General features: G+C 39.7%; 1 protein-coding gene across 3 annotated transcripts in view; it reads right to left on the reverse strand.

Moving 5' to 3' along the window:
* Positions 1-22651, reverse strand: part of GHR (growth hormone receptor) — a 119062-nt gene that overhangs the window by 94222 nt on the left and 2189 nt on the right. The window contains exon 1 of one of the 3 annotated variants that reach the window (XM_041424569.1): positions 20977-20995. The exons of 1 other annotated variant lie outside the window; for it this stretch is intronic. The gene's annotated coding sequence lies outside the window, so the exon portion shown is untranslated. Of the gene's footprint in view, positions 1-18579; positions 18641-20976; positions 20996-22651 lie in introns of those variants that run through there. One more of the 3 variants, XM_041424568.1, reaches the window with a different exon arrangement.

Raw genomic sequence — 22651 nt, forward strand, 5'->3', positions numbered from 1 at the left:
AATTTCCCTTATTTTCTCTAGTTCAAATGTATAAATGCTTAAGAATTTTACATGAATGTCAAGTTTAAATAAACCAAGTCAATATGGGAAAAGAATATTTTCACCTTTTAGAAAAAGTTGTGATGGTGATGAGAAGTCTTTGCCTTTTCTTAATAAAAGATGAACAGAGAGCCCTTACACTTTTGCTTCAAGGTCTTTTCCTGCTGTTCTCTATCTATCATATACATATTTTATTCTAAACAGAGAACATCAGGGATTAATGATCTCCTTAAAACAGTGTTTAGCAAAAAAATAAGGGTCTGTAATACTAAAAAGGAGAACAGCTCACAATGGTATGCATTATATAGCTTAGACATAGCTCAAGAGCCTGACAAATAATGGACAAACATTCTTAGGCTTCTGAAGACAAAGGTTTCACGTCCACAGAATTATCAGTGTTTTCCAGAGTAACCCTTGCAATTCTTGCGCTTGTTATTTCTAGCTCAAATCTTGAAGAATCTCATGTGTTTGTTCTTTTTCAAGAACATGTATCTCAGGTATTTCAAATGCATATGCAAAACATGCCACAGAGGTACAAATTACTATCCTGTTTAACATCAGCCACCATTATTTTCAGATGTATTCTCTTATTCTATTCCCCAAAAAAAATCCTGGTATTTCAATGCTATATTCATACAAGTCAGTTTCTTTTATTTATATTCCTTTACATTTAGACCCCTGCTTTGAAAGCTAATTACTTGCCAGCTGCCAGCTTTAGAAAGAAAGCACAGAATGATGCAAATTAATTTGCTATTCAACAGAGCCAAGATGAATTGCTCATTAACTATGGATCAACAGCATGAATACACTCAAAAACTTCCACAACCTATATTTACCTTCTGTGCAACAAAAACTTTCTTACTGGAAGGCAGAGATCTATCATAGTCTGTACAGACTGAGCTTGTGGCAAACCAAATAGTTCCAACAAGAACTACATGACTTCTTTATTATTGCTCCACCATCCAAATTATTTATAAGCAAAATTCAGTAGCTGTACTACCTGCACTGAGGCAGAGTGCTCTGCCCTCTCTCTGGACTGCACAGGGGGACGGGTGCTGGCAGCATTGACAGCACGGGAAGATGGCATTTGCATCAAGTACCAGAGGAGGCATCAAGAGCCACTCAGCTTCCATAGAAGCAGCCTACACACAGTATAAAAGAGTTCTGCATAATATTCCATGGGATTTTGATAGATATGCTGGAAAAAAAAAAAAGGACCAATTTCAGATATTTTCCCACTGCAAACTCATGCCGAACACAGCTCATACTCACTGCAGCCATCTTGTTTTAAGAAGCACCTAGTAAGTTCAATATATATCATGGATTTTGGTTTGGTTCTATTTTTGTATTTAGGTGCTACTTGTGCATATTCTAGTAGTAGTGGCAATTGATGCATATACATAAATGCAGTTAGACCTGAAAGCTCACCTTCTGAAATCCTGAACCATTAGAGCCAAGCCTTAATGTTTTTAGTTTGGCTGATATGTTATTTTTAATACAAGGTGGAACTCCACAAGACTCTAGAGAAAGCTGCTTTGTATTTATAAACCTTTGAATCCCGTTAACTCCAAGCATTAGTAGACACAACTGCCCAGTCACACAGTGATGGCCATCAAAAGCTGAGGTGATGCAAGCACTAGGTATTGTGATTTGAATATTGCACTGACTGCCAAAACCACAGGACAGCACCAAAGCATAGACACACAATTCAAAGGGTCTTTATGTTAAATATGAGGTTCTGGGAAAACAGACCTTGCTAAGACTAAATTGTAACATTTAGTGATTAATTATGTTATTAGAAAATATTTCCTAGTGTTTTGATACTACCAGAAACCAATTATACAATATAATAAGAACAAGAAAAAGAAAAACCTTGGATGATGCCTCTTGGTTGGAAAGTCATTAGAAACAGTTTTATATGATTATGAAATTGAAACTAAAATGCTATTCTGTCCTTTGAAATTAGATATTCACCAAGTCAAGGCTTTCCTCCTGTTAAAAATCCTTGGTCAATTTGGCCTTAGCATGCATCAGGACATTCCCTCCTTCATCACAGGAATTCACCACGGTTGCTGCTTTTTACTTGAAAACATTAGAAGAGTATCCAGGTCTTCAACACCAAATTGCTGAAACCAAAATGACCTCAATATGGAAAGTCAAAAGAGGAGCAAAAGGACTAGTATCAGATGTCCCCACTTGGGCTGGGTGTCAAAATAAACACAGGAATGCTCCCAAGCACATTGCTCCTGAAAGAACAATTATCCCTTTCCCATAAAGCCTGGTTATCTCACCATGGTCCTTGGCAGATCCCTGGCTTGGGTCAAGTCCCACAGTTGGAAACGATTCTTAAGCGTGTTTTAAGAACAAAACATTTTAATAGTAAAGAGGTGGCCATTCTGCAGGTCCCAGTTCTGGGTATGCTTAAAGTACCAATACACAGCTCCCAAGCAGCCATTCAACCTGCTGGGGACACCAATCTCAGAGGGATGCTGCAAGGCTATTTTTAAGGGGCTTTGGTACAACACCAGGAACACTACAACCGTGCCTTGTCACATCCTGACCTTGGCCAAAACACCCCTGTGGTTCCCCCAAATTATGTCATCCAAGGAGGCTCTCCTGCAGAAAGGACAGAAGGATGAAAGACAGGTGCTGGTGTTCAGCAAAAGCACCTGTTGGAAGTATTCCTGCCATGGCAGGATGCACAAGACAGTACCAGCTTGCCCTGTTTCACACCAGCACAGTCCTATGGTGCTGTCAGGAGGATACCCCAGTGAACTGATGGACAACTGCCATGTGAAAGAGCCAGAAAAAAAAAAAAATCAATCCTGCAAAGAAAGGCAAATATCTCTACTAGTTTTAAATACTGTCAACCACACCAGCTGTCAAGCCACTTTCAGCAGAGGTGCAGCCTTATTAACAAAATAGAAGCTATTAACAAAGACCAAAACTGTGGAGGGTCATAGGAGGGCATGCTGGGAATAATGGACAACAGAATATGCAGAATGCAAAATTCTGAGAAAATAAATTTAAATATCCAAACCAAACCAGCGGACCAACCAACAAAACAAACAAAACCCTCCCAAAAAAACCCAAGAACTCCAGGCCTTTTAACAGTCTACAATATCCCTAAGCTCAAATCTCTGTTTACCATAATGTTGGATGTTCAAAATAGAGTTTAAAATTTTCCATTGTATTTGAAGTATTTTTTCTGCAAAGGAGGGGATTTTTAACTAATTACATTTATCATTAGTACAAATATATTATACACCAATATGTTAGGCTGTAATAACAGCTGCGAAATAAATACTTAGTAATAGTTATTATTTGTACAGAGTAATGGTAAAATAAAAGTGTGTTGTAAATTTGTTTGGCTGGTTTTATGACTACATATGTCAGAACAAGACACCTATAATGTATTGATGTTTAATTATTAGTGGTCTGGCTGCATCTTGAACTATTTTATTGCACTCCTCGAACCTTAGAACATTTACAACTGCATCATCTCTCCACTGGTTGGAGTATTCACTTGTAAAGCACCCACTGAGCAGTAAACTATGAACCACTATGACCCCATGTAAATTACAGACCCAGGACTGACAGATTATACCAACTGTCTTGATAAACTTGTAAAAAAAAGATTCAGGGTGTAACTGCTCAGCCAAAATACATGTGAGATGCACAGAGTGAATAAGGGCATAAATTAGTCTCCAAGCACAAATCCTTAAAAGGACACATCAAAATCAGAACTCTGTTCTCCACAAAATGCTACTTAAGTTTAAGTTACCTCAACTAAAATAAACAGCTAGATTTTAGCTATTTTTCAAATTTTATCTAATGTATTTGTCTCCATTGTTGGTGTAAAACTGTGACATACATACTAAAAATTAGTCTAAAATGCAGTGAAAAGCTGAGAGCAAAAACCACCCAGCAATAAAGAGAGAATAATAACTATTTATTAATTAAACCTTTACTAAAAATCTTTTATGGACTACGATTTTTCAGGTCATTTGAAGCAAATCCTACCTCCCACTAGGCATTTCTACATCAGTTAGTGCAAGTCATAAAAAATAACTAAATCACTTTTGAAGTAAAAATACATAAAGGCAAACCAAGTACAGCAATTCCTTTGTAAACTTATCACTTTGCAACCATTAAGTAATTCAGCACTAAGAATTTAACTACTGAAATGTACACAAAGGGAGATAGAGAAAACATGACGTGAATGTTACTACTGGATGATCCATGACAATCCATTCTCTGATAATGGCAATCAAATCAAAACCTGTAAGGGAACACCAAAGGTGAGAAGGATGAAAGTACAACTTCACCAGATGAAGGCACAACTCCCATCCCTTTTGTAGACAGCAGCAGAACTGGTCATAATCTGTATCACGGGGCAAGGGTTCAAAACTTCATGTCTGCACAGTGTGTGCAAATATAAAGCAACAGAAACCCTGAGGACAGGAAGGAGAATGCCATCTCAGCCTTGTGACTAAACCTCACTTTCTGCACAGGTAAATAAAGAATAATTAATTATAAATAAAAACCTCATGATACAGAGAGTGGGCAAATTCTATGTCTTTATTTTGTGGTGGCCTTTCATGAACTGGACAGAAAATTACATTTATTCAATATCCACTCCTGAGATCATGATCAAAACCACAACATGCTTTACAAATAAAAAGGCAGACAAGGATTTTGAGACTTTAATATCACTAACTCTATCAAACAAGAAAAACAATTATCAGAAAACTGAGACCAAATTAATGTCTGGGGTCTTTTGATGCTTTTTTTTTCTTTGTTTTTTTAAACTAAACTGATTGCAGCAATCACTAAATATGTTTCAAAGAGCTCTTTCAGTAAAGACCAGGCCTAGCCAGCAGGTATTACATTAACAGTCATTATCAATTAGGGCTCACTGGGCAGAGACATTATTTACAAAGCAAGAGTTCTGGGAATCCACTCATGTGCTAAAAGAACTTTTGTACTACTCCAGAGTGATGTTAGCAAAGCTAAGTGCTGCTTCATTAAGTGCAGTACACACACTTCTTAATGGAGAGCAACTTTAATTGTCAGAAGGAGTCCATCTTTACCATCTAGTGTGGGATAAACATATTTATGTTAAGAATTTCAGGAACAAGGGAAAACATTGTCCATTTCTTTTTTTTTCCCCTTTAGAAAAAGGTATCATAAGCAAACTAGACATTCTTCAGAGCCACTAAACTCTTTTAGCCTTTAGCAGGCGTAAACATAGAAATGGAAGGTTAAAAATGACAAAATATTTCACCTTCTGAGAGCTCTCCTCAATTCCATTCAGGCAGACATTGATCACTCCAGTTTATAATGGAAATAGCCACACAAGGGAAAAAAAAGAGGACAAGTATTTCTGATGAGTCATTTTGTTATTTCTCAATAAATCCTTCTCCTCCCTTCTCTAAATGCCTCTTCCAGTAGATACAAGCATCAGAAACACATTTATTAAGTCATATGTACTTTTGAAAAGGCTGCTCTTTTGATATTTTGATGATTACAAAGCAGGCAAGTTACACAAACACAGAAATATCACTATAGCTGCATTTGACTTGAAGACACAAAGGGAACATATTAGCTAATGATGCTGATGGTCAGCACAGCAACAAAACAAACCTCTGTTCTGGGTAACCAAGATTGAAGAATTTAGGTTTGGGTGCAACAGTATGAGCCATAGATGACACAGAGAAACAGCAACATTCACTGCAAGAGGAGAAGGCTCTGGAATGCTGTTAGTATTTGCACTCACAACAAAACAAATATACAAATGAATATATCAATTTATTTTTGATAGGAAAATATCTTACGTAACACAATTAAAATGAGTTTTTAAATCCTTCAATGCAATCAGTTAAACATAATTGCCCCTCCTTTTAATTAAAGGCCACTTGTCACCACCCTGAAGTGACAAATAAATTGCAAAGGGCAAAACAGTTCAGTGTTCATTTATCTCCGAATGATAAGTGGCATTAAGTGTCATTGAGATGGTTTAACTGTTGCTTAAAGAAAAAGTACGAAGAAGAAAGGTCAGGATGTGTCTTCACTTTTAAAAGCAGCTTAATAGTGAAACACGCTGAAATTCCTGCACTTGGTAAAGTCAGGGTAACATCCTATTAACTGGGAGCACACTCTCCTGAGAAAACAATTTAACTACATGAATTCCAGCAACCAAACATAACTGCTGGTTATTTTAACATGGAAAGTAATGTTTTATATTTTTAAACAAGTATGGCTCAGTGCTATACACTACTTTTACTCCTGCGCCTTCCTTGCACTTGAAACAGTTTGTCCAACATTTCCATGATAAAATGCACCTTGTTATTCCCCCTCAACACTGCCCAGACATGAAATGAGCCCTTTTCACAGAGATGCATGTGTTCTCACTGCACCAGTGACTACACTGGCTCATGCTTAGAAATTGTGCTACAGAATCGGGACCTAAGTTGCTTCCTTGAGGAAGCAACTAATACACAACACATATATCTGTACATCAGTTTTCTCACAGGTTGAGGAAGAAGATGTAGAAAAAAATGCTCTTTCTACTCTATTTGTAATAGCTGAAAAATTCATATGCCAAAGATGATGAATGGGATTGTATTAAGAAGTTACTTGACTTGCCAAGCTTACCACAGGCATTCAATGTTCAAGATGCTTAAAGTTTTGCTTAAAAATGAGTTTTCTTACGTCTTCTGGGGCATCAGCATTTTGGACTCACATTTGCAAAATCAGTGTAGGCAACACTGAAGGCTGTAAAATTTCATTAAAAGCAAGAGAAAGGCACATCACACCTCTTTGAAAACTGAATGCTTTCAGGCATTTTATAGCACTATGTGTAAGATCAGATCTCAAGCAAGGTGCTAAACGGACATGGAGGTAAATAGGGAGCAAACCAAACAGAAAGAAACTTGTTACATGTATTTACCTCCTTTCAGTGAACCCCCTCCAATCGTGACAGTATCAATACTATCCTTTCAGTGAACCCCCTCCAATGGTGACAGTATCAATAAATAAACAGGACTAATGAGAAGAGAGGCTATAGCCCTCCATAAGACATTTAACATTACTGACTGTCACAATATTCAAGTGGACAGTGCCCTTTTTAAAAAAATACTCTTTATTCCAGTCCACTGTCTTTAGCAGAAGCTCATATCCATAATCTCTCAAAAAGCCACCAACCTCCCTCAAGTAGCTGAGCGTAAATGGTAAGACTGTACACAAAAACACTCTTCCCTCCTGCCTGGTTTGCAAATTTTTATTTAAATATAAACAGCATTAACTTTCTCCATGTGATTAATTTAGCAGGTTAAAAGGTTCACAGGAATATACAGTACTCATTTAAGTGGCCCAAGGTGAACAGTAATTATATCTGAGCTGTCATAGTGGAAATGGAATGCAAAGTGATTAATGCTGTACAGGGAAAAAACATTATTCCTCAATGCGGAACAGCCCCATCTTCAAAGCCTCAGTAAAGCAGTCCTTACAACCCAGCACTGTCTTTTGTCCTTCTTACCCCCTAAATGCATGAAAATAACAATTAAAAAATAAAATAATCCAGCATCTGGATTAAGATGAAGAAACAAGCTGCTAAATGGAGCTCACTTTTTGATACATGTGCAGTCATGGTCAGCCTCAAAGGCAAAAAGAAGCTGGGATGTCCAAGAGGAGGCGATAGGCTGGAGAACAAGGGGAGCAATCTGTGCCCAAGACGAGTGGATGAAAGTCAGTAGGTGACCCCTGGCAAGCCTCACCTGCGGCAGCCTCTCCCAGATACCAGCCCTTCCTACCTGCCCACCAGTCAGAACTCCCAGCTAAACATCACACCCATGTGCTACCTGCCCATCACCATCTCTAGGTATGCACCCCATCCATTCATTGTCTCTGGTAATGTGAATATTCCCATCCATGGTGCTAAAAAATCAGTAACATGGAGAATATCCACTATGCATCCCACCAAGTGCTTTCACAGCAAGAGAGAACAACTACCCTCAGCACAATTTGGAAATTGTGCTTATATTACGTTTTCCAGGAATAAGCCATCTGACAGAATAAACAAGAAAATGTGTAAAGACAGAATTTTAAAGGCAAAACTATTCTGTGTGAGAGCAACAGCCCTATGTACCCAAAAATCAACAATCGGATTCCAAGTATTTTGGAATATGAACTCAGTATTTCTTTTGTTATCAAAGTTTACAAACCTGAGTTGATGCCAAAGAGAAAGGGAACATTCTCATTTTGCAATAGACCTCAGGGAGAGTGAAAGCCTTCATGAGGGCTCTCCCTGTAGCTGAAGACAAGCAGCCTGCCAGCTTAGGAGCTGTGTTTGCAAAGTTTTGTAAGCAGCAGTTAGGATCCAAAGGGAAGCTGCACTGTCAGATGCTTAGCCCGGCTACTGCAGTTACCACCATAGTCCATGAAGAAAGGAAAGCCAAGACCTTTACACACCAAAAACCAAACAGGACTTTGGTGTTGGCTCTGACAAAGAGCAGCAGGGTGTCAATGTCATGCTAATACAGCATGGCACTTGTCCAAGATCCACAGCAAATCCTGTCATGCCCACACCTAACGTGGAAATAAAGATGGATGTTTTGTGTTTCACTAAGCAATTTTCAGCCTGAAGTTTCCTTTACACACATTTTTTGGGGCATCTGAAGGGAAAAAAAGAAAAAAAGACACAGAAAAAGCCAAACAAAAACCTGATCACATCTAGGGACTTCTCATGATTCAATACACTTTTCTCATTGCTGTATTATAAGATTTAATGTGTCATATTGTACCACTGACCAATGTAGTGTAAAAAGTTACAGGTTAGGCAGCAGTTTTGCAAGGACAAGAGGGGAAAAAACCAAACTAGTGGAAATCAAAAGGGAAAAAAAGTTGATGAGAAAATGCCATTGTCGTACAGGCACCTGGAATTCTGCAGTGCATTAATGGGAGCAGCACATGTTAGAGGGCTTCTCCTTTCCAATACTGCTGCCAAGTGAAAGACTCTGCCAAAGAGGGCAATGAAGATAATATGTTCAGAAAACCTGATCTGTGGAGAAAGCTTTAGAGAGTGACAGTTTGTTTACAAAGGAGATACAAGACTTGTGAGGGAGCAAGGAAAAGGGAGGCGAGCCCACAGCGTTGGAGCCTGGAAACCATGCTCTTGGTGGTGGAGCAGTTCTTTTCCAGCTAGGTAATAAAGAAAAGAAAATGACCCTGTAGCACACCATGTGGAGCTCACTCAAAGGTGCTGAGGGGCTCTGCTGACCCATCCACACAAGAGGAGGCAGCTTCCTACGCATGCTGCACACTCTCCAAAGGACAGAGGTGCGCCCACTCACCAGAGTGAGCACCAGAGGTGCCCACCATGGCACCAGCAGCAGCATTGTGTCTACCACAATCCTTGCCCAACAGTAGTATCTTTTATAATCAATACCTTGCATCAGTAAGTAATCACTTAACAAAATTATTTTTCAAAGCATTTCAGTATCTTCATGAACACTGTAAAAATACTTACTTCTCTATTAAAAAAAAACCAAAAAAAACCAAACTGACAGCAGTTACCCTGGCAGCAAAAAACAGTTTAGTAACAGACCCTTCTGGTGACATGAAAAAAATTCAGTTGGCTTCGTTCATGTTGATGCATGATTCTATAGGAAGACTGAAATTTTTATGTCTAGCAAATTTATATTATTTTATGCAATACAAAATATTTTTTGTATTTGTACAAAAGAACTTGAAATTATGTGAACTTATTTGGACTTATTTGAAATTACTTTTGTTTAGCTGGTTTTTAACTCATTAAAATAATTCTTCAGACTGAATAAGTTTTTGTTTTAAATGTATTTATCCAGCTCAACATTTATGAGTTATACAGTCATAACTACTTCTGAGAGATGAGACTATTACTCTAATTCAAGCCAAAAAATTGGAACTGGCTCGACTTCTTGAAAACTTTTGTTTTTCCAGAAAAATTACTATTTATTTCATCCAGTCAGAGGCAAGCTTATAGTGAAAAGTTTATACACATTATTGCACAGAAGAGACTAATTATCTTCATTGTAAGTTAAAGATTCCAGGATTCCTATGCTGTCATATTTCATTAGTCTATATTCAAAATTCCTTTAAAACCTCAGATTTGAGGAAAATATTTTTCTGCAGCTATTTTAGCAAGGTACAAAGAAGCAACTAATATTGGGAATCATTAGATTAGGAATACAGTCTACAAAAGCACAAGTATTCACCATGCAGTATAGCCACAGATGACTTTGTTTTGTGTAGCACCATAAATTATCCTGTTATTCCAGAATGCTGCCAGTTCTCCAGGGCAGGTATCTTCATATTTGTTTAGCATAGCTGACTGAATTGCAAACTATGGCTGTGGCACTGTATAAGTAATAAATTATTGTCACCCGAGGCAAGAGTCTTTGCTCCTATTTATCACAGCAGGCAGCACATTACCAGTAAATTTCAGCAGGTACCACTGAAAAGCAGGCTCTAAACTGCACTGGCGGCCTTGCACTTCTCATAGGCTATTGAGTCTTTACAGAAGGCAAATAACTATGCAGGTATCTGGGGGAGACATCTAATACTACATCATGTGAACTCTTCAGTAACTTTAACAAACTTTGGAGACCACCCACACAGACAAGCTGCCATTAGGTCACATTTCCCATGTGCTGGCTGGTACACAGGGCTGGCAAAAAGCAGCTTTGTGCGTGGCCAAAACCAACTTCGCTGTGGGCTGCTCCCTGAAGGATTTGACTAGCCCTCCTTGGTGAAAAGGCAGGCTCCTGCCAGAGGCTCCTATCTCTCCTGGAACCAGGCAGTTGTAGCACAAGTTGCATCAGCCCAGTGAAAACAGCTCCCACTTAGTGGTGCAGCTATTGCAGCCTACACTACAGTTCCCATGGCAGAGAGATGAGAGTCACCCCAAATAATTAATCTGGGCTCAAATTTGCAGCCATAGCCTTTGAATGTAATTTCATGTCTGAATCTATTATAAGCAGCCTGTGTATTGGCACACGCCCCACAAAGCTGCATGACTCTTCATTTCAGTGACTCTGAAGATTTACATGCCATATGAGGAACAACAGCTATTTTAGGAGATAACATGTTTCCGATACTCCAGCACATTTCTAGAGTAGTCAAGCTGTCAAATGACTGTCAAGAAAGTGAAAAAGCACAGGAAATGCCAGCTGGGAAACTCTTTTCTTCATTGGCGCAGTTTCTATTTACCACTAGCCTCAGGTGAGTTATTGTAGCTCACTTGGTAGCCTACCTGAAGGGTCAGAACTACAAATCTGCTTCTCTGTACATATTTACAAATTTGTGCATATAAAATCTGATATGCAATCTCAATGTTTTCCTTCAATAAAACATGCCACAGTATTCAGAATACCTGCAGGGAAAAATCACATACTTATATTCCTTGAACATAACTATATGCTTGATGATTTATTTCCAGTTATGAAATGCGAGTCTCATTTTTCAAGACAAAATGCTTACTGATAATAAGAGACAAAGCAAGTTACCCTTTCAGAAAGGAAGAAGTTATTATGTCTACACATTTCCTTCTCCCAATAGTTTTCCTCCTCACAGAATGACAGAACGGTTTGGGTTGCAAGGAACCTTAAAGGTCATTCAGTTCCAATGCCACTGCCATAGGCAGGGATGCCTTTCACTACATCAGGTTTCTCAAAGCCCTATCCAATCCAGTCTGAATATCTTCAGAGAAGGGGTATCCAACACCTCTCTGGGCAACTTATCTCAGTGCCTCACCACCTTCACAATAACTAATTTCTTCCAAATATCGAATCAAAACCCATTATCTTTCATTTTAAATATAATCTCCCTTGCCCTATCTCTGCCTGTCCTTGTAAAAAGTACCTCTCTGGCTTTCTTGTAGAAGTCTCTAGCTTAAAAAATAATCAAATGCATTTTCCTGCCTACAAAACACCCAGGAACATGCCAGAAAGTAATTAGGAATGACAAGCATATAATGACATACAAGCTGCAAGTATTCAGTTTTCAGTCTGGAAAATAAAACACTTAACGGATATGGAATGCTTTTGCTCCAGCTCTTTTATGCATAGCTGGCATGACTGATCTGAAAAATAAGAGAACATGTGCCAGTCTACTTTTCAGGCAGAGTTCAAACAACAGAAAAATTTAAACAGAGGAAAAAAAAAATCAGACTAACCATACCAGGTGACTGAATTAACTTTGCAGAGCAACAACAAGTGCATCCGAGGGGCTGCAGTAAGTCTCCACAAAGAGACTGGTTTGTACTTGAAGCATGTCAGATTCCTATTTTTTTGCTAAAGAGCTAGTTTTTAACCATTCTGAGACTGGTAAAGAAGTGCTTGTTTCCTGCAAGTAAGTCATCATGTGGCAGAGACAAGAGTTACAAACTAAGATTTTCTTAAAAGATACCAACTAGTGAAGTTTTAGTTTTTCTGGATTTATGAAAGTAACTTCTAAATAAGTTTCATAGCCCAATGTGAATTTTCTGAAACTATGCTGAATTTTGAGCAAATGCTTAGAGATCTAGTACAGTATGGAAAACTTGAAAATAAGTAGATTTTTGCTAGATTGTTGTTAGTGAGCAACAGGATGGACTGACACCTTGAGTAGAAACTTTTCCTTAAATCTCAACAGCAGAGCTCCTCAGGCTCTGTTTGCTGATGAACAATGGAGAAAAGTTTTATGATGGAAAAAAAGTTGTTTTTTTTTTTTGTTGTGCAACTTAGCAGCAATAGGTTATCAAAGACATATCTATCCCAAATAATGCTGGCACTGTATTTCAACTACTTAGCAAAATAGCTGTGCAGCATATTATTGTCCTGTGCCTCATAGGACAGGCTTGCTGCCAACTGTGTCATGCAATAATCAACAAACCAGACTCCAGAAAGGATGATAGATTCCTCCCAGCAGCACCTACCCTTGAAGCAATCAAATATACTTAGTGAGTATAGTGCTGGATTTTCACTTTATTAACAAATTGTGCAAAGGGGTTTGATCAGCAGATAACTTCATACTCAGACGGGAATCTTTAATTCATGCAAACCTTTCAGCTCATGCTACTGCCAAAAAGAACAGCTGGAAGAGGAATAGTCTGTTTGTAGGCTCCCTGGACTTTTGGGTTGGATATACTATCCATGAAACACAATCAACACCAGGCTTATTACTACTTCCAAGTAGTTTTTGCATAAAATCTAAGAGCACAATACATTCAAAGCTGCACCAAAACACACAAGTATTGCCCTCTTCCAAGAGGAAGAAAAAAAAAAGCATGAGGTTCTGCTTATGGTTTGGAAAGCAGTGCCATGAGCAGAGGTTTTGAAGGCTCACATCTGGCTGAGGTCTTTCTGAACTCACTGCAGAGCCTCCCATGCAGTCATGGACAGGGTTATGGCTCCATTCCTAGCCACAAACTCCGTATCGCTTCCAGGAGCTACTGCTTGGGAAATACAGACCAAATCTTTCACTTTGATCCCACAGTCTGTGCTCCATTCCGTTTTTCACAGCTACACTGATATCCCAAATAGAAGTTGCTGTGTGCCGTCCCACATCTAACAGGATAAAGGTGAGAAATACTTCCTCATAAATAGAACTTCTACCCGCTGGTGTGTCGTTCAAACTGTAGAACAGTTCACAGAGTATTAATAATCCCCTAAAACAACTGGACTGATGACTGGCTTTGAGAAATTTCAGAAAACTAATTCCCACCACAGTAGTTGCTGCTCTTTTTCATTCAGCATGAGCATCTGGTAACAAGTGATTTCACTGAATAATCTAGGCAAAACTCGGAAACATTGTTTTGAATATCCTTTACAACTTCTCAATGCCCAACTGTACTAATAGCTGAAGAGAAGCTACTCTTGTGGGTCTTCCTGATCCCAGAATAAATACATCTAGTGGTCCACATGACTCTTTTTTTACCGTTTCAACATTTGCTTAAATTGTTAACAATTAAATGACCATGCTCTGCACAGCAATTTGCTGGTAATCAAGGCAAGAGCAGCCAGTACTTTTAACACCCATGAATACATCTTCTGAGCCAAACGATATCAAGAAGTACTAACACTACATAAAATACACCTAAAATCTGTAACATTATCTTCAGATTATTCCCTAGAGCCTTATCTCATTTCTCAGAAAGGAGTTACAATGACAGTTTTGAAAGCATCATTTCTTTGGGATGCCACACACAAGTCTGCAAAGAAAAAGTCAAAGGAATATGAGCATTTGTTTTGACTTTTTCAAACACAAAACAATATAATGAATGGCATTAGTTCTTTCCTGTAGTAACCGATAAGACAAAGAAAGGAATGGTAAGAGCAGTAGGGATCAAAAGTCAATGCAAAAAGCCAGAGCTGCCGACAAGCAACTATTTATAATGTACAACACACAAAAGGTCAGTGCTGTTGAGGCAGCAGTATGTCCCCTCCAACCTTGACCTACATTTTTAGAATTACTTGATGTCTCAGTTGCTTCATTGGTCCCAGAAAACTTATACAAGGTATAGATATTAGCCTGTTATGTCCTTTTGGTACTCCTTGTCATTTTAATAATGCTCAAATTCCTCCAGTACTGTTTGTGTGACTACAGCACCAGCACAAATGACTGACTACCAATCACTCGTGTATGAACTGCACCAGTGGAGCAAAACATAGATTGACATTCCTCTTTCCCCAGAAAATGCCTCATTTCTGCCCAGTAATTGCCTTAACGAATACAGTTTGTTCAGCCTTCCTGCTCTTCTCTATTAGCAAGTTTCCACCTCCGTGATGCCATACTTCTACTGGCTTCTGCAGCTCTGCCTCCCTCTCAGGGACGGACACACAACCCATAGGCTAATTCATCATCTGCTTCTATGGTATTAGAGATCACTGCTGAGTTCGAACACATTAGTCCAGGCTCAGAGAGACTCCAATTTCTGCTCAGCAGAAGCAAAGGAAGAGGGGCTGGTGATGAACAGCTGTGTTCGCAGGCTGCTGGATGCTCAGCTGAAGCCGCAGCTGCCATCTCTGCCCGAGCACACCCAGCACTTTCCCCAAGCTGGCTTCAGCCTGTGCTCTCTGAAAGGCTCCACAAGACACAGCCTGTAAACAAGCACACTGCTTCTGACCAGGTATTTTAATAACATTTTGTAAGCGTACCTATCTGTACTCTTAGGATAGGGAGTGATCAGAGCATCTGGAAAATACCAATCTACTGGGATATGAAGCAACAATGCAAAGTCCCAAGAAGAGAGAGCTGTATGACCTTCAGGCTGTGAAGTCACAGCTGAGGCTGTTGCTCTTGGTACTGCTCAATTTTAATGGGAATCAATGTACTTCACTCATTTTCAAGATATTTGGTCAGGGCAGGGGTCTGAGATATAGGAAGTGGAAAGGATAATTCTTCTTTGGCCCAGAAAGCTACAGTTCTGCTTCTTATAAATGGGACTGTATATACGAACAGTTCACATGAACAGTTGCAGCCTTTTGCGATCACTGGCAGGAACCTTTTAGAAGTTTAAAAACTCCCAACAAAGAAGTAACTAGTGAGAGATGGCTCTTCTATTTCATCCCTAACAACAAATGGTGCCAGTCCTTTTTTATTGACAGCTTACATTTTGTTTTCACAGTCCAGCATTAGTAAGTGAAACACAAACTGCAATAAAACAAACAGTATGTGTACCAACCACTCACATATAAAATGAGTAGGTGAATGACGTCATCTACTTGATGCAAAAATACCATCTTTCTGTTCCCTCTATTTTTACATGCTGTTGCATGGACAGGCTGCTAAAAAATACTGCAACTAGTATGCCATTTGGAAAGCATAACAATGCAAGCCACTGACAAAATCAGTCCTACACTAACAAAAATATTTATACTCCTAGCATAGTTCTCTCCATGCAACACTACAATCTTTACAATAATAACAATTTTTGATAATTTCAAATCAGTATGAAAATACACTTCTAGATGCAATTCAAATTACAATAGAATTTTTTAATCATCTTGAGGAAGATGGGTTTTTTTACCGTGTTTTAGTCCAGCCACCTCAAACATCCTTAAACAAATCATTACACTTGGTCTTAAAATATGTTCTTTTGATCACTGGCCACCTAATGTTATGTGTGCACACAAATGTCCATTTAAGACCGTGGAACCAAATGCTTCAGAGCCTATAACTTCAGTCTTTCTGACAGCCATTAGTTCCCCAGCTTTCACGTCTGGGTCTTCCTACTTGCACATATTCCATTTTGTTTCACAAATTATCCAGAATCTGTATACAGTCCCTGGCTCTTGATCCTTCAACCTCTTCTCTTTTTCTGCATGATTTAGTAAACGGAAACACTAAACACATTCTAACATTGTAAAAAACTTCATCGCTGCTCTAATTGTAGATCGCCTGTGATTAACTTGGATCCCCGTTTCCTTGGGTTTGAAATAATGTTCAAACAATAGGCAAAAATCATTTTTAAAAATCTGCAACTCCCACCTCATCAAAGGAGCATGACTATAGAAGGTTCTACATGAAGATTCCCATTATTACCATTCAATGTCAATGTGAACAACAGTCAGGAGGAGTCTCTCTTCCTAAATCCTATGGTTTTTTTCCTTTCAACAGATGGATTTTTTATTCACACTGGCTCCACAAAGCTCTCTTGGCCTTTTATAGAGAGAGCTTTTCACCTTCACCTGCAGTAGTAGAACAGGAGAGAAAAAGAGACCTGCAATGATTTTCACAATATACCTCATAACCTTAATAAAAGATTAACTTTTTATATTTGAAAAAAAAAAAAAGCAATAGAACAGGCTACAACAAACACCCGGGTACAACAGTAAACAACACTACTTTTCAAATTGTGGCATTAAGTGCACTCATCTATGCCACTAGCTGGACCAAAGATACAAGCACCAATCGTATTGTTTAATTCCCTTGTAGGCTGGATACAGGTCTTGTACCATTATACACCACAAGCCTGAAAAATCATAGATCATAGAAATATTAAGATTTGGAATGCACTATAATGATTATTTAGCCCCAGTCTCCCCTGTCATGCTCAGGGACACCTCCCACTTGACCAGGCTGCTCAAAGCTTTGTCCAGCCTTGCCCTAAACACTGCCAGGGCTGAGGCATCCACAGCTTCCCTGGGCAACCTGTTTCACCACACTCATAGTCAAGAATGTATTCCTTATATCCAACCTAAATTTCCCCTCTTTCAGTGTGTACCCTTTTCTCCTTGCCTGTCTCTATAGTCCCTGATAAAGAGTGCCTCTCCATCTTCCCTGCAGCCCTCCTTCAGATGTTGGCAGGTTGCCCTGAGGTCTCCACACAACCTTCTCTTCTCCAGGCTGAACATCCCCGACTTTCTGAGTTTGTCTTTTTAGGGGAGGAGCTCCGGCCCTCTTACCAGCTTTGTGGCTTCCTCTGGACTTGCTCCAGCAGTTCCATGTCCCTCTTAAACTGGGGACACCAGGGCTGGACACAGTGATCCTTGTGGGGTTTCACAGGAGGAGAATAGAAGGAAGAATCCCCTTCCTTGACCTGCTGGCCACACTCCTTTGGATGCAGCTCAGGATTCCCTTGGTTTTCTGGGTTGGCAGCACTCACTGTGGGCTCATGGTGAGTTTTTCATCAGCCATCACCCCCAAGTCCCTCCTCACAGGGCTGCTCTCAAGCACTTCTCTTCCCAGCCTGTGGGAGTGTCTGGGATTGCCCCATCGCAGGTGTAGGACCTTGCACTTGTTTGTCACTGAGGTTTGCTTGCTCCCACCTCTCAAGCCTTTCCAGGTCCCTGTGGATGCCATCCCTTCCCTCCCCTGTGCCCACTGCTCCACCCAGCTCAGTGTCATCAGCAAACTGCTGAGACTGCCCTCGGTCCCACTGTCCACGTCACTGACAAAGGTGTGGAATGGTATCGGCCCCAGGACCGACCCTGAGGGACACCACTCATCACTGGCCTCCATGTGGATAATGCACTGCTGATCACAACTGTGAGTGTGGCCATCCAGCCAGCTCTTTATCCACCAAGTGGGTGATCCATCAATCCATGTCTCTCTAATTTACACACAAGGATGGCCTGCAGGACAGCGTCAAACTGCGTAAGCCCTTGCAGACAATATCAGTTGCTCTGCCCCTGTCCAGCAGACCTGTACCTCCATAACAGAAGGTGTCCAAATTTGTCAGGCAAGACTTACCCTTTGTATAAAGCCATGCTAGCTTTACAATGATGTATAAAGTAAATATCCTTGTTCTTCTTGCTTCAATGTAAGTTAGGCAGAGCCCTCACACCACTTAAAGAGGTGCCATGCTTCCTCACTGTCAGCACTGACACCTCTGTGGTCAGCTAGAGCCCTGAGAACCATCAAGCAGAATCCACTGCAGCCAACCCACTTGTGTGTGCCTTGTGGTGGATGAAATTACATGCCACCGAAAAAATCTGGATGCAGTACAACCAAATAAATGAATTTTCTCAAAGCTATCCATTATTTCAAGGAAATTAGCTGTTCAAACAAAATACTTACCTAAGAACCAGAGGCACAGGCTTCTTTACAACAGTGAATTCTTTTTCTGATATGTTTTCTCAACTGATATGGCCATCCTAATTAAAGAACCTCAGAGCTGGAAGATACCAGAGCTCATCACACAGTTCCACAAAAATAGCCTTTCTCACAGGGAAGTGGAGGGCCGTTTCTCCCCCTCGGAGGCTGCAGTCCCTCCGTGCTGTACACGCTGTCCTGCAGCAGCAGAACTGGCTGGTGTACAGTCGGCCAGCAGTGACCGTATCACGTAACAAGCACCTCTCCTGTGCAGTGTTCATTAGCAACACCCAGCACGAGCAGACCCAGAGGCACACTGCTGCTCTCCAAAGGTCAGAAATCACAGCTGAAAAGTGTAAAGCGCTGTCTCACACACTCCTTCTGATCCTACTGCAAAAACATTGCAGCTGTAAGATAAGCTCATTCACACATGCTGGACCAGTAGGCTGGCACTATTTGGAACAAGCACCAGCCTGTAATGTTTCAGCTGCATGTGTTGCAGTTATATGTGTGCCTCAGCCAAAACCTGCAAACAGATTGTAGAAAAAGAGGAGGATTTCCCACTGCACCCTGCAAATCATTCCTTCAGATGGCTCAACATACCTGTTTTATACCCTAGACCAGCCAGGACTCAACCTACAAGACCAAAGCCTCAGCATAAGCACAGCTCACCAGGCTTGATCTATGTGTCCTATGAAAGAGATGGCCTGGTAGAGTCCTGACCATGTTGTATTCTACTCTGTTTACTTAACATCTGACTTAGTCCTTAGAGCCACTCTGTCTGACTGCAAACTGTCACAGTCATTACGAAAGCTATGTTTTTTTTAGAGATTTCTTTTTGAGTAAAGTTCCACACTGCTCCCCTGATATACTGTAACAGGCTCAGACATAAAATGCAATCAAAACCCAAAGATACAGCAGCTTTTAATTGTTCTTCTCTCAGTCCTTGCATCAGATCTTCCTTATTCTAGGCAGAACAGGTAAAATTTGGTCCCAAATCAAACCACAACCAGTCTTCTTCAACCCATGCAAAGCAAGGGACAAGAACCACCATCGAGAAGGAATCCTGCTTTGTTTTCACTCACTTTTTATAGCATCACCTAAAGCCATTAGCAATGCCGCAAACCATCAAACACCAAACAGTTAAAGCTGTTCTGGATGAAAACAGTAAACAAGGCATTACTAAGAACAATTATAAAGTAGGCTTATAACATGGCTCTTGAGCAAACAGTTTAATAAGCATTCCATAAAAAATTTAAACAATATTTTCAGCCATGCAGTGAAGGAGAGCCCAACTCATTCTCTAGGTAGCACTAACATAACACATGTATGAAAAAGGCAGGCAAAAAAAAAGAAACATGAAACATAGCAGAAATCAGACTCCTTGCTGCAGCTGGGAAACAGGTATGTAAAGCAGAAACTGACTGCATGCTCATTTAACTGAGACATCTGGAATTAAATGTGATGGTTCCTTCAGTCTGTTTCTTCTGTCCTACAAGTTGTACTTAATGGTCAGACTATCCCCAAACTCCAACAGGAACAAAGGGAGTTGTTTGGCTATACCAATAAGGTTGTAGAGATACACTGTGTATGGATTAAAACCCAAAACTTTTGCATATTGGCCAGGCAAAAAGACATCTGTTCACAGGACAAACACAAGTGCAACTTCTAAAAACCACTGACTTATCCTAGGGATTTTCTGCAACATGGAGTTTTACTGATCCTGTTTTCTCTTCAGGCAGTAAAAACTCAAATTCTATTTAAACACTTGAAGGCTGTAATGTTATAGTTGTTATTAATAACCTCTTTCCAACTTTCCCTCAGAGTTGTTGTCTGTTAACTAGTGACTTTTTTAAAATAAAATTACTGTTGTGCATCCAAAACAATATTTCATGTTTGGACCAATTACAGAGTTTGAAGACCATAATGGATTTGTGACAGCATTTATTCAGCTTTTGAAGTTCTAAATATTATCTCCATCTCTGTTAATGTCCTATTTAAATGCAACTGATTATTAGTTTCTATGTTTTCATGTATCACCTTTGTTCTAGAATTACAAGCAATAAGCTTATTAAGTGATCAGAGACAGCAATCTCCTGCCTTAATGAGCACAAAGCTAGTAAAGCATCTTTGCTTTGCACATTCTGAGTTCAGTTTCACACACTTTGACCCATCCTCAGCAGTCACTCATGCCTGATGCAGAGGCCAAGCAGGTCTAGTGCTGTAATGCACTAATGCTCTGAGTCTCACTAAATGGCTACAGAAAAGGAGAAATGAGGAAGCGTAAATCATTCCACACCAACAGAATGGGTGCTGTGTTTTTCTCTTAATGCAGAGAGGTTAAAATTTTCTGCTACATTTACCAGTTTCATAATCTCTCACCAGCAATCACTGTGCAGAGGTTTTTGTCTCTCCACCTTTCTCCATGCAGCCCTGTATCACCTTCCCCGACAGGACCATGATCCCACTCAGTGGATCCCTTCCACAAAATCCAACCACTAGCACGGGCATAGCACGACAAAAGACTATGTTACAGACTGTGTCACTACAAACAGGAGTACTTTTGTAACTCTAATTTATAAAGCTGAACATGATTTAGTAGGTATGGGTGTTGGCATGGTAGTCTGGATCTCTTGGCAAGTCAAAAGACAAACATAAATGGTTTAAATTAGCACGGTAAGTATTAATAGCATGGCAGATGGAGTTTTAAAACTCAGAAACGATTGATTTGTCATGTAGTCCTTCAGCTATTGAGTACATAGCAACAGAGTGGGGCAATATTACATTTGAAAAGTTACTCTAACCCAACTGTCTGTGCACATGCATCCACCACCAATTGTGTCTTTCAGCAGTTCTTCCATCAGTAAGAGTGATTTTCATTCTCTTTTATCCTCACAACATTGTACGTCTGAAATGCCCAGCAATTAGCAAGGCACATTATATTTTTCAAGTGAGACATTAAGTTCTACCCTGTTGCAGGCCATCCTGCTGTGAAGTATTTCTGAATTTTACACTAACTTATTAATAATGAGGAAAATAACTAATTTTAGTGATTAAGGTATTTTCAATAGAATACATGCATTCTAAAGGTCATTAAAATATCTGTTTAAATTTATTTTCAATTCATAATCTGCAGTACATGTGATATGGACAACATTCATGTCTGTCAGAAAACAGCCTTTACAATTTTCTGGGAAAAATTGTTTCTCACACACTGAAAACCAGCTCTTTGGTAAGAGGACACTTGTTCCATGTCTCATGAACTAAAATAACATGTAAACAAACACCCACCTCATACAAAGATTTAAACTAGGATTCATATACGGTAAAAGAAGATTTCCCTAGTGATAAACAGTTTGAGCACAAAGTGTTCCTTCAAGTCCTGACATAAATCTGTTCCTGCCAAGCTAGTATCTCATTGCATCAGCCTTTCGCCTTCACCACACCGAAGCAGCAGCCCTACTGCCTCTCTCTCTGTTTTCCTCATACTGCCCTCTCCCCAGAATTACTACCTCAGCTCCACTGGGCCAAAGAATTGTCTTTCCATCCCACAGACATTTGGTAACAAGAGAAGAAAAACCTTTTATTTAAAAGAAATCTGATTCTCTAGCTAACCTGTCACTGAAGGACTCCCATGTGGGCTGAGTAAACTCATTATTACTGATGGTAGCCTTTCCCTTTCTTACACCACTAGCTTTACCCCCACTTCTTGGTATTCCTATAATTTTTATAAATTTGGAATGCTTTTGAAATGTTTTGATATGTACCTTAAGATTGCAAGATCTTCAACTGGGCTGAATGCAAGCAAGTGCTGTTGTGTCTGATAAAGCACTTATTTTTCAATAAGAGAAAAAAAAATCAAAGCATCTCTGCCTACACTGGTTCCTCAACAACAAATATTTGCAGATTCTATTTTATTCGTGGAAATCTGGTATTTCAAATAAGATACATGATGCTATATTTATTCCATTCAATGCTCCTTTCAATGGCGCATGATAAAACACAATTTCTGCAGCAAAAGTTTCATTTAACAGGAGCAAGGCCTAGCTCCAGTTAA

The sequence above is a fragment of the Onychostruthus taczanowskii genome, unplaced genomic scaffold (genome assembly GCF_017590055.1).
Source record: "Onychostruthus taczanowskii isolate IOZ18803 unplaced genomic scaffold, ASM1759005v1 scaffold83, whole genome shotgun sequence".
NCBI lineage: Eukaryota > Metazoa > Chordata > Aves > Passeriformes > Passeridae > Onychostruthus > Onychostruthus taczanowskii.